The sequence below is a fragment of the Arvicola amphibius genome, chromosome X (assembly GCF_903992535.2).
Source record: "Arvicola amphibius chromosome X, mArvAmp1.2, whole genome shotgun sequence".
In the NCBI taxonomy this organism is placed as follows: domain Eukaryota; kingdom Metazoa; phylum Chordata; class Mammalia; order Rodentia; family Cricetidae; genus Arvicola; species Arvicola amphibius.
In genome coordinates, this window is record NC_052065.1 from 20,271,579 (window position 1) to 20,284,728 (window position 13,150).

At 42.3% G+C, this 13,150-nt stretch overlaps 1 pseudogene; it reads left to right on the forward strand.

The window, feature by feature from the left end:
* The first annotated feature begins 258 nt into the window (after window positions 1–258).
* Window positions 259–1,186, forward strand: LOC119804750 (annotated as a pseudogene).
* Window positions 1,187–13,150: the final 11,964 nt, after the last annotated feature.

Below are 13,150 nucleotides of genomic sequence, written 5' to 3' on the forward strand. Positions count from 1 at the left end.
CTATGCAAGTCAGTGCTCTTGACCTTCCCCCTTCCCACTCTAAGCCCTGGAGCTAAAACAAGATCATCATCAAGTGCCAACAGTCATTTCCCACGTTGCCTCAGGCTTTCCTCAGAGCTTCCAGCGGCTTCTCTGTTGTGCTCCACTGGAGACTTCTTGTCTAATGAGGGACTCAGGGACTGCGCATGTCCTCACCACCCTGCCCCTCTGATCAGGTATAGAAGTTGCTGAGACTATTGTGTTATTCAAGCACCCACCATGGCTGAAGCATGCTCACAAGTGCAACAGAACTATGACCGTGACTGTGAGGACGCTGTCAATACCTATATGCAGCTGCAGCTCTCTGCCTTCTCTATGTACTTAACTATGAACTTCTACTTCGACCGTGATCATGTGGGCCAAGGGAACTTGAAGAGTTTCTTCTTGAGCAAATCACACGACTGCGAGGCCAGTGCCCAAATGTTTGATGGAGGAGAGTTATCTGTCTATATTACTTTCATTGGTTAATTAATAAAGAAAACTGCCTTGGCCCTTTAAGAGAACAGAAAATTAGGTAGGCGGAATAGACAGAACAGAATTCTGGGAGAGTGGGGGAGACACTTCAGGCAGTCGCCATAGTGAGTCACCATGATTCTCCTCTCTGAGATGGACGCAGGTTAAGATCTCTCCTGGTAAGCCACACCTCGTGGTGCTACACGGATTACTAAATATGGGTTAAAGGAAGATGTGAGAATTAACCAATAAGAGGCTACAGATAATGGGCCAGGCAGTGTTTAAAAGAATACAGTTTCCGTGTAATTATTTTGGGTAAAGCTAGCCGGGTGGCTGGACAGAGCCCCGCCACTTCCTTTCTACAGATGTTCATGTTCCTACAGAATCAGGGTGGAAGCTGAATCGTCCTTTGTGACATCGTGGGACCAGACTGTGACAGTTGGCTTGGGGGTATCCAGGCTATGGAGTACGCCTTCCACATGGAGATGACCATCAATCACAGCCTGCTGAACCTGCATGCATTGGCCAAGGGAAAAGGCAATTCTGACCTCTGCAACTTCCTGGAGCAACACTGTCTGAATCAGCAGGTACAAGTTCTGAAGGAGGTGAGCAGCTATCTGACCAACTTGCCCCAGATGGGGCCCCAGAGAACCGCTTGACTGAGTACCTCTTTGAAAAGTTCAGCCTGTCCTAAAGCTTCATGTGGACTGAACTAGGATGACCCAGCTGCCACGGTGTTTTCCTCTGGTCATTACCACAGATGTTCATGTTGCTTTTGAAGCAAGTTCACTGATCTTCTGTTTCTGGTTGACTGTTGTTTGAAATAAATTTGTTTTCAGCAAAATTAAAGTATCAAGTTGATATAAAAACTCCCATTTTTAGGGACTGTGTGAAAGTGTTACAGCTCTAAAGAGAAAGGGTGCCCCAATAGAAGTGTTACAACTCTGTCATGGTGGGGGAAATGTCTCCAAAATGTAAGTGTTACAGCTCTGAAGGGAAATGTATCCTGGCCTTGAGGAGCCAAGGAATACCACAAAGTCACACTGAACAACAAACCTCACAAATGAGATTTACTGACAGGGAAGAAAACCAGGAGGGTGGCTGCCTCTGGTGAGAAGCAGCAAGGAACTGAAGAGAAGGCAGAATTTTTTATAGAGAATCTTGGAGTGCAGGAGAGGGGTGGAGCTTTCTAGGGTAGGATTGGTGGGATCTCTTATGGCCTACTGATCAGATGGTGGGGATCTGTTGTTCTGCCCTGGTCTTGTTTTTCTCCTTTGGTTCTGGTCTTGGGGTCAAGAAGGGGTCAGGGTGTTCATTCTTTGTCCCTGTTACCCTTCACTGTAATTGTGTCTTAATTGATATAGTGCTTGCCTAGTATTCAGAAAACCCTGAAATGCATCCCAACCATAGCATGCACCATGGGGACTAAAGGCATGCACCACCCAGTTTCTATAATTAATATAAGCCCCTGTGTGTTTCTTTGCTAATGAATGGCTGCTGAACTGTGCAGGACAGAAACTTGTATCTACAATGGCTAGAAACAGTTCAATGGAAACTCCCAAGAATCTGTGAGTGTGACCCTAGTGATTCCTAGCAATGAAATATATAGAGTCTGAACTGGCCATCTTCTGTGATCAGACTAACAGTGGAGAGATTGAGACATCAAACCAGCCACAAAACCTTTGAGCTATAATTTGTCCTCCCTATAAGATGTGCTAGGGTAAAAGTGGCACAGACTTTGTGGGAGTGGCCTACCAATCAGTGATCCAGCTTGAGACCCATATTATTAGAGTGAACCTACTACCCCTGATACTGCCTGTAGGGCCAGGATCCAGAGAATGGATAGCCCAGAGACCTAATATTGAACTAAACATGGCTGGGAAAAAAGTCAATGAAATGATTCCTAATGACATTCTACTATACTCATAGATTGGTGCTTCACCCAACAACTGATGGAAAAAGATATAGAGACTGACAGTCAAACACTAGGCAGAGCATGGGGACCCCTGCTGATGAGGAGGAAGTATTATAGGAGCTACAGGGGTAAAGGCCACCACAAAAATCCACAGAATCAACTAACCTTGGCTCATAGGAGCTCACAGTGACTGAATCAACAGCCAGGGAGATTGCATGGAACTGAAATAGGCACTTTGTATGAATGTGCATGAATGTTGAGCTGTGTATAGCTTGGTCTTCTTGTGAGACTCCTAACAGTGGGATCAGGTGCTGTCTCTGACTCTGATCCTTGCTTTTGGGACACTTCCTTCCTACTGTGTTACGTTGTTCAGCCTTAATAGATGAGGTGCCTAGCAGACTTGCAACTTGATATGCCATTGCTGGCTGATTGATATTCATGGGTGGCCTCCCCTTTTCTGAAGTGAAATTGAGGAGGGACAGATGGGAGAAGGAAGGAGAGAGAGACAAGACAAACAAACAGATGGAAAAGAGCCCAAGAAAATGCACAAGAATGAGACTCACTCTTTTCCACTCTCAGGAGTCCCATAAAACCACTAGAGTATAAGCCATAATATATATGCAAAGGACCTGGAGCAAACCTGTGTAGACGCGTGTAGGAAGCTTTAATCTTTGAGTTCATATGAGCTTTAAATAGGAAAATACTTTCTGAATGAAACACAGTACAAGCACTAAGATCAACAGCTAATAAATGGAACCCATGAAACTAAGAACCTTGTGCACAGAAAGGACAATGTCATTCAGACAAAGTGGCATCCTATAGAATGGAAAAAAATTTCCCCAACTATACATCCAATTGAGGGCCACTATCCAAAAGACACAAAGAATTTTAAAAAGTAGATGTCAAGAAAACAAATGACTCAATTTAAAAATGAGGTACAGATCTAAACAGAGTATTCTCAAAAAAAGAAAATTCAAATGACTAAGAAACACTGGAAGAAATGTTCTACATCCTTAGCCATCAAGGGAAATACAAATCAAAACTATTTTGAGATTCCTTATTATACCTGTCATAATGGTTAAGATCAATACAAGTGACAGCTAATTTTGGCAAGGATATATAGAAATGGGAACACTCCTCCATCACTAGTTTGAATGTGAATTTTTTCTTATTTTTTATTAAATAATACATTTGTATTAATTCTTTGAGAATTTCATACATATTGTTTGGATAATGTTCACTCCCATTCCTGATCCTCACTTCTCCAAGCTCCATCCCTCATCATTCCACTTCCTGGATTAATTTCATATTCTCCTCTATTTTGAAGATGGATTCGTTCTACAATATACCTTAATTACCATTCCCCTCCCTCTACTCCTCCCAGTTCCTCCTCACCTCACCTCACCTTACCTCACCTCACCTCCAAATCCATTACTTTTCTGTCTTTCATTAGAAAAGAAAAGGCTTCTAAGAGATAATAACCAAACAACAAAATAATATATTACAAGATAAAAGAAAATCACTACATGAAGGATGATTAATAAAAACTCAGAGACAGAAATAGGGGTTCAACTTGAAGACCAGAAAAGTAAAACAACCAGCCACTGGCTCTTACCTTTACCCCAGTCTGAAATGGCAATGATCCTGCCTCCAAGAATCTGAGAATGAGACTGTGACTGTGATCTGTCTCCCGTTTTATATTCCTCTCTAGTTCTTGGATTAAAGTCATGCAACACCTGGTTTCTATGATCAATAGTGTGGCTACTGGGATTAAAGGTTTGTATTAGCACTGCCTGATAAGTGGGGTTGTTTTACTCTTTGATTTTTAGGCAAGCTTCAATTATTAAAATACAAATAAAATGCCACCACAATTCCCCGTTTTGTCTAAAATAAAAAGAAGGCTATAACTAATATAAGAAAATTATATACAGTAAGTATAATAACTATATACAATATATACAGGCAATAAATACATCAACAAAGTCTAGTCCATTTGTATTTGCCATATTCAGAGAAAATGCTCCGTTTCTGTCCTATCTTGGTGGGTCCATAGTCTTGTACCTAATTAGCTTTCTATCATAACTTGCTTTCTGTGTCAGGTAAACATGGAAAACTATAACTATCTAGTCTTCAAATCCCTCAGAGAACCAAGCAGGAAATAATAGTAACTGAGTACGTGGGAAGAATAAGCAGCTGACTTTCAAAAAATGCAAGTAATGACAGAAATAAGGAGTTTACATTCTTTGCGGCTAAAGTAAACCACTGGGCAAGGAAATGACCGTGCCTTGACCACTGACAGTATGATGTCTGAATTAGACAAGCAGGACTCAAAAGAAAGTGACTGCCAGATATTATCAAGACAAGGAGGGAAAGCCCTTCAGAATATCCTGCTTCACAGAAATTTCAGTTGGATTTGCTCAGCTTATAGACCAAACATGTATGCACCAATGTTGCAGAGGAACTTTGGGTTACTGTCCAGGCAGCCAATTATTGCTATTATATGTCCCCTTCACAATGAGATTGATGCATACAACTCCTCCTTAAGCCTTCCTTGTCACTTAGCTTATTTGGGTCTGTGGATTGTAGCATGGTTGTCCTTTACTATATGGCTAATATCCACATAAAAATTAGTACATATCATGTTTGTCTTTCGGGATCGGGTTGCCTCACCCAGAAAGAGCTTTTTTTATTTCTATTCATTTCTATTCATAAAGTCTCTGTCTTTATCTCCATCCATCACCAGATGAAGGTTCTATGGTAATATGCAAGATAGTCATCAGTGTGCTTATAGGACAAGGGCAGTTCAGGCACCCTTTCCTCTGCTGCCCAATAAATACCTGGGGACATCTCCTTGAACACCTGGGAACCCGTCTAGAGTCCAGACTCTTGCCAACCCTAAAATGGTTCCTGTAATTAAGATATATACTTTCCTGCTCCCCCAACGACCCCTCCTCCATCCCAACCTATTCCCTCAGGCTCTCCCCGTCCTCTCTTTCTCCCTTCTCTCCCCGTATCTCCCCTTATCCCCACCTTACCCCCACCCCTGTGCTCCCAACCCCTGCCAGGCAATTTTGTCCATTTCCAGTATGCAGGATGATAACAATATGTTTTTCTTTGGGTTCACCTTCTTATTTAGCTTCTGTAGGATCACGAATTATAGGCTCTGTATCATTTATTTGTGGCTAGAATCCACTTATGAGTGAGTACATACCATATTCCTCTTTTGGGGTCTAGGTTACCTCACTCAGTAAAGTGTTTTCTATTTCCATCAATTTTCATGCAAAATTCAAGATGTCATTGTTTTTTTTACCACTGAGTAGAATTCTAAAGTGTATATGTGCCACACCTTCTCTATCCATTCTTCTATTGAGGGGCACCTAGGTTGTTTCCAGGTTCTCGGGTTCATCTTGTTACTTAGTTTCTCTAGGATCATGAACTTATCATGGAGCTTATCCTCCATATCCTTTGTTTATGGCTAGTATCCACTAATGAGTGAGTGCACACCATATTCATCTTTTCTGGGTCTGGGTTACCTCACTCAAGATGATGTTTTCTAGTTCCATCCATTTGCATGCAAATTTCAAGATGTCATTGTCTTTTACCACTGAGTAGTACTCTAATGTGTAAATGTGACACATTTCTTTTTTATCCACTCTTTGGTTGAGGGGCATCTAGGTTATTTACAGGTTTTGGCTTTTACAAACAATGTTGCTATGAACACAGTTGAGCAAATGTCTTTATACTATGATTGAACATGTTTTGGGTATATGCCCCAGAGTGGTATTGCTGTCTCCTGAGCTAAGTTTATCCCCAATTTTCTGAGAAACTGCCATAATGATTTCTGAAGTGGTTGTACAAGTTTGCCTTTCCACCAGCAATGAATGAGTGTTCCCTTTACTCCACATCCATTCCAGCATAAGCTATTATTACTCTTTTTGATCTTAGCATTTGTGACAGATGTAAGATGGTATCTCAGAGTGGTTTTGCTCTGCATTTTCCTGATGGCTAAGGATGGTGAACATTTCCGTAAGTGTCTTTTGGCCATTTGAGGTTCTTCTGTTCAGAGTTCTCTGTTTACTTCTGTACCCAATTTTTAATTGGGTTATTCGGAATTTTGATGTCTAAATTCTTGAGATGTTTATATATTTTAGAAATCAGCCCTTTGACTAATGGCTGATGAACATCTTAATAGTGTAGATACTTACAAGAGAGACAAGGATGGCCTGGGCCCGCAAACCAAAAACTCAGACTTAAAACAGAGTTGTTTAGATAGAGGGTCACAAGTTGAAACAACCCAACAATCCTCACGTTTGTCACAGGCCGTCTCTCTGCTTGTGCCTGTCACCCTTATGCAGTTTTCATTCAGAAGCCTACCATAATGCCTTGGTTGTACCCTGGTGACTTCAAACAGTGCACAGATACGTTGAGCAGACTGCAATGCACAAACATATGTATGCCAGCTCCAATTCCAGACAGTGCTCTACCTGCCAGGGTGTTTTCAAATACGTTGAAGAGGTATTTGTCAGGGTTTGCATTTTGACATTGCAGCCCTGGATATACATCTCAGAAGGCTCTACAGCCAGTTAACACACGTCAGAGAGCAACACTTGCCCTGGCGGCCCAGCAGGATGGCTGCCATGGCTGCCATTGGTGCAGTTCACAACATTTCATTAGCATGAAGGGTTGTGAAGTCACTGATGGAAAGACATTTGCTGCACGCCCATTCCTGCTGTATGAGCTGGCAACTTGCTTCTCTTTCTGAGTCAGCTTGCCCTCTGCTGTTGTAATGTTAGGTCCATTAGAAGAACATCCCTTGTGGTCTGTTCTTGCCAGTTTGGGTCTGGGGTTTTGTTTTTTTTTTTTTTTTCATGACACCCTGGGCTAAGCTGGTAGCTTGAAGAGGAGATGGCACCCAAGACAGCAGCTCAGAGAGCAGCATCTGCTGTCCCTGCAGAGGCAGCAGCCCTTGTTGTAGAACCAGTGACAACAAGGGGCAGTAGAAGCATTCCTGGGCCACGCAGGCTGTGGAAGAAATGATGGGGAGCAGGAGGAGAGGATGTAACAAGGAACAACAGAAAGGCAGAGGAGGCAGAGCACTGATGCTGAAGAAAGAGAGAAGATGGTGAGGAGCCAGGGATGGAAAAGGGTGGGATCTGCGTCCCTGGAAGTGTTTGAGGAGTCTGGAAGGGCCAAAGGTCTTGTCATTCTAGGTCTTGCACCTGTGACAAGAACCCCTCTCAGGGGCCAAAGGTCCGAATGCTGTAGACCCTAGAGCCTGGATGTTATGCTCAAGGACTGAAGCATTCTATGGGATAAATGTAAAACTTGGGCGAGCTCCCTACTTCTGCTCCACTTTGCTGCTGGAAATCAAGGATTTTAAAGTCTCCAGTGTCTTACAGACACTGGGCATTAATTCCTTGAGGAATAAGTCTCCAGCACAAGTATTGGCAGCCAAGAGTCCCTGAATTATTAAGCCTTAACGAGAATTTAGTACTATTATTCTGTTTAATGGAAACTATATTAAACTTCCCTCTTACTTTTATTCATACCCATACATTAGTTCTTCTCTCAACAGTCTCAAGATAGCCGCCTTTTGAAGTAGATGGCAATTAACCCCAGAACCTCTAATGGTCAACATAAAGAGAATAATAGACTTGGAAGCCCCCAAGACTACAGAACGGGTCATCTAAAGCATGAATCTCTCCATTACAAGTGTCAGGGACCATCAAGGATGAATGGAAGGAACAACTGTAAAAGTCGGGAGTGGTGGATGTTTGTCAGGTAATTCCATATGCAGAACGTGACAGAACTGTTGCCCACATGAATTCCATGGCAGCTGTGCCCACATGCACAACACATACAAAAGATCAAGCCAGGAAAAATCTTAGCATGGATTAGGAAGCAGTTCCTGAATTTCCAAGACTAGCTGAGGAGCTCTTAGCAAGTGATGGTAATTGGGGAAGAACCCAGCCTTGTAAGGGATTTGGCTACTGAGAAGTAACCCATGTGTCAATAGACATTCTTAAAGCCATGCACATACAGGCAGCATTACACAGTCTTAGGAGGATGTTAAAAAGTAAATGTAGTTGGAAGTAAATATGCCAGGAATGGAAGAACAGAAATTTTATGATGGGATTGATTGAAGCAAATTCTAAACACGTATGAAATTATTGAATGATAAAAGTGGCTAAAGGCCCTTGACACTAAGCCTAATGATGAGTTTTCAGTCAGATTCCATGTGGAATCAGGAAAGAAGAAGCTACAATGAATTGTCTTCCAGCCACCACACACAGGCCATACCATGTATCTGCACACAGACACATATAGAGATATAAATAACTGTAATTTCAAATTTTAAAAAATATATTGAACAATACACTGATTTATGAATATATTCTTGTGTTTGTGGGCATGACTACTTCCCAGGAAAGTTTCTGTTTGGAGAATTTAACAGACTGAAAAATTCTTTCATTTCCACATGTGGCTAAAACTATGTAAAATGGGTCTGCTTTACACAAATACTTGAGGAAAGTCACACACAGGCTAAGTATTTTTTTTCTACAAAATAACATAGCATACGAATCTCCTGAATAATTTTAACAATATAGCATCTGTATCATGGTGATATTATTTGATTTAGACATGCAATATTCATTATTTTTTCACTTTCAGAGTATTTTTCCGTTAAAGAAAATATTTACATTAAATATCAATTGCAACATGTTGGGCATTGCTTCTGATGCAGTTAATTTTCTACTTTAATTAATTCTAAGGAGATAAGTCAGGAAACATTTCCAAAAGTCACCGAAAATAGATCCAGCCAGTGATGTGTGTTAACACATCTTTATCTGGGCATACCCTCTGCTTGCTGTGTTCAGGTTCATTTTTGTAGACAGTTTGATTGATAAGTCTTTAAACTAAGTATGATATCTGACCATGAAGAATTCTCTCAGACACTAAAGCAAGATGAAAAACTAGGGAAAAATAAGTGAACTCAGACAAATATGTCTAAAATCCTACCAACTATTTTTAATATAGTAAGTGATCAAGAATATCTCTATAATACCATATGAAGAATATTCAAGAATAATACTGTCAAATATCACAAACTAATTTGTTGTGACAGGAGCGGCAGGCTGCGTACCCGCCTGGCTCCTGCATGGCTAGCTTAGCCCTGGAAATAGCAAGACACAAACTGTATTCATTTAAACACAGCCTGGCCCATTATATCTAGTCTCTTCTTGGCTAACTCTCATATTTTGATTAACCCATTTCTATTAATGTGTGTAGGACCATGAGGTGGTGGCTCACTGGGAAGATTCTAACCTGCGTCCATCTCAGAGAGGAGAGCTATGGTGTCAGCCTGACTCTGATTTTTTCTCCCCAGCATTCTGTTCTGTCTTCACCACCTACCTATGTTCTGACCTATCATGCCAAGCAGTTTTCTTTATTAATTAACTAATGAAACAACAGATAGATAGAAGATCCTCCTACATCACTAATTATTTGTGGAAAGAGGGCATGGGGGGAGATAAAAGGAAATGAAGCATGAAAACACTTTTAGACAGTGTCAGGGAAATCATCAGCCAGAGTGTCGTGGTGGCAGTCAAGTCAACTAGCTACAGTGACATCATAATTGTTGGTATAGCAACAGGAATGATCTGACAGTACACAGGACTTGTCTGTTCCTAGCCACAGGCCGATAGGACACAAGAGTAAATAGGCAAAAAAGGCTCAAGTATCTTGTGTTGCCCTAAGGCAGGACTTAAAATCATCTAACTTGGAGCAGTTATTTCATAGGATGAAGAAAATGAGACTGAAAAGGTAGAGTTCTAAAGTTTGGCCATAAAATTCTTTATGTTTTTGGTCCCAAGCAGTGGTTCAAATTAAGATTCTGATTGAACTTGGGTTTCAGACACATCTAGAATTACTAGGATTCCTGTTTCTCATGGTTGCTCCACTGCCTAGTGCCATCTACCTGCAGACTCTGAAACCATCAGAGCAGCTCTGCCTGTTCTAATCCTAGAAAAGGCCACATAATCCGGTATTGGCACAGGGCTGAAGTTAAGCACCCAAAAGATCAATCGCAAATGACGACAGGTTTTCCTCTCCCTCTGAAAACTATTTTCAGGAAAAGGAGAAGAGCTAACAATGAGGAGGCCAACCATGATGACCGTCATCCAAAGAGGAATAAGAAGGACCAGGCCTTCCAGGACCCTCACGCTATAGAGGTAGGAGCAATGGCCACCCAGATTCTCCATTTGACTCATTGCCCACTCTGTGGCATTCATTTCCATCTCCACGTTGGGAAGAGAACCCTCCCAGGCATACTCATGAAAGTCTTCTCCTTAGCTACAACAGTTTTGAGGCAGAGCAAGATTTTAAATGTTGTCTTAAGCATAGCTTTATTGTGTAGCAGGACAGAGACAGGAGCCACAAAAATATTCTCCTAGGGGCAACCAGGAGGAATGAGGTTCCAGAAATTCCCTCACCTTGAAAATAGGGAGGGAGAATTGAACCCCACCTTCTATGGATAGGAAAGACATAAACTTGAAGAACAGAGTGGCGGGCTACTAGCTGCAATGCTCTTCTTGCTTTCTCCCTGAAAAAAAGAAAAGCAAAGTGGGGTTGTGTGAAGGGATGTGGGAGAGCTTTAGGGATGCTTGTGCCCAAGAGCTGGTGTTTCACTTCCCCAGTCTTAACTTTAACAACCAGTAAGGGGTAACACAGCATGGTTTGAATGGAAGCAGAAGAGAGGAGGGAGCATTGTAAAGGTTTTCTGGGCAGCTCTCATCAGGCAATGAGTAAGTATGGCTGACTTTTACCATTCTAAAGCAAGAGATGAAAGGCTTGTCAACATGTGCCATTCCTCTGGGACAGACACAGGTAGGTTTTGGATAAAATGTACCTAGATCTACCCGAGTCAAGCAAGTACTGTTCTTGACCCACTGAAGTTTCTGTTTCATATGGTCACCTAGAACACTGCCATTGTTCCCAAGGTTAGCATCTTTAGACGTCTGCATGTAAATCTGCTCCCTGGTTCTAAGGTATGAGATGCAGTAGTGCAAACATAAAGATGAGAGCTTCTGTACATGTCTGTCTTCCTGATAGAGAACAATGGCTTCACAGTGTTCCCCAGATGAGTGAGTAAAACGGGAAATGGAGACTCAAGGAGAGCGTGTGGATTACTAGTGCAGGTCCCAGACCTTTACTCTGCTATCGATCACATGGGACCTGATGCGCAAGCCAAGAAAACAGCAGACAGACAAACAAGAAAAGTGCATTATGGGCCTCACACCAACTTAGGTTAGATTTCTGTGCACCCTTCACGTGACCAACTCAGGACTATAGCTCTTTGTGACACCAGTGTTGTAGGCAGGATAAGGGAAGCTGTCTGCTGGAATGTTTGGTAACCTGTTATATTCTGTTCTGCTGCTAGCAGTTTGTGGGCTGTGGTGGTTGGTTTACCTGTCAGCCTGACAGGACTTGCAAGCCCAGAAAGGGAGATCTCTTTTTAATACTCTTTTTTTATTCTTTGAAATTTCTTGGTCATTTTCACCTGCACAGTATGATATTTCTTCACTACCCTTACCTGCAATCTGTCCCTGCAACTCGTGAATGTAGATGTCCCGTCTGTGGCTGGGCACTCACAGTTGCTCAAGGCCAGCACTTTCAAACATAATGTTTCTCTGCATTGACGACTACTCATTGCAACTAGAAGCTTCTCAAACCAGTGTGGAGAGCAGTGCAGACCTAGGCAAGCAAACATGAATATTTAGAAGGCAGTTTAACAACATGATCATTTAGCAGAACAACAGTAAGTCTTCCCCCAGAACTTTGAAGGAAGTATCGGCTCACTAGTAATAGGTTTTGACTATGTTTATAGCACCAGTCATACCCTCACTCATGTGGAGCAGGCTTCAGATTCAATCAGGACAAGAATTGGTTAGGTGCAGGAACAGAAGTGCAGTCATTACACGAGTGGGCTCATCATGTCTTGCCAGCCAGTATTGTATCATTCTGGGTCCAGCAATGGGTAAGATCACTTACATCCTTTCTCTCACGACAGCCAGCATAACACCTTCTGGGTACTGTGAACAGTAGCCAGCTGGGAGACTTTCCAGGTGAGTTCAAGACTGACATCCCTAGGACCTGTAACAAATGTGTATAGTATCTCAGCCACAGGCGCCTACTGGCTTGTTCTGTTGGGCAACCAAGAGCAGTGGCAATTGCCTTTACAGTTTGGTCACCTCTGAGGCCTGCTGGACAATAGGGAGGTAATTTGTTTGCAGGGCTGAGATTTTCACTCAATGGCCTATGGCTTCAGGGAATAACATTGTTCATCCACAGGCAGTATCCTTGTTAAAAATAGCATGTGTGGGGCTGAAGTGATGGCTCAGTTAAGAGCACGGTCTGCTTTTCCAGGAGACCTGGGTTCAATTCCCAGCACCACATGGCAGCTCACACCTGCCTGTAACTCCAGTTCCAAGGCATCTGATACATTCACACAGACGTACTTACCACTACTACTTTAATTTTTATATATTTATTGATTTATAAATAATAACGTACAAAATTTCCACTTCCTCCCCTCCTCATATTTCCCTCCCTCTTCCCCGCTCACCCTCCTCCCTCAAACTCCACTTCTAGGAGAGGGAAGGGTATCCTGTCCTGTGGGAAGTCCAACGCCCTCCCCCCGCCAACAGCCAGGCCTAAGAAGGTGTGCATCCAAACAGACTAAGA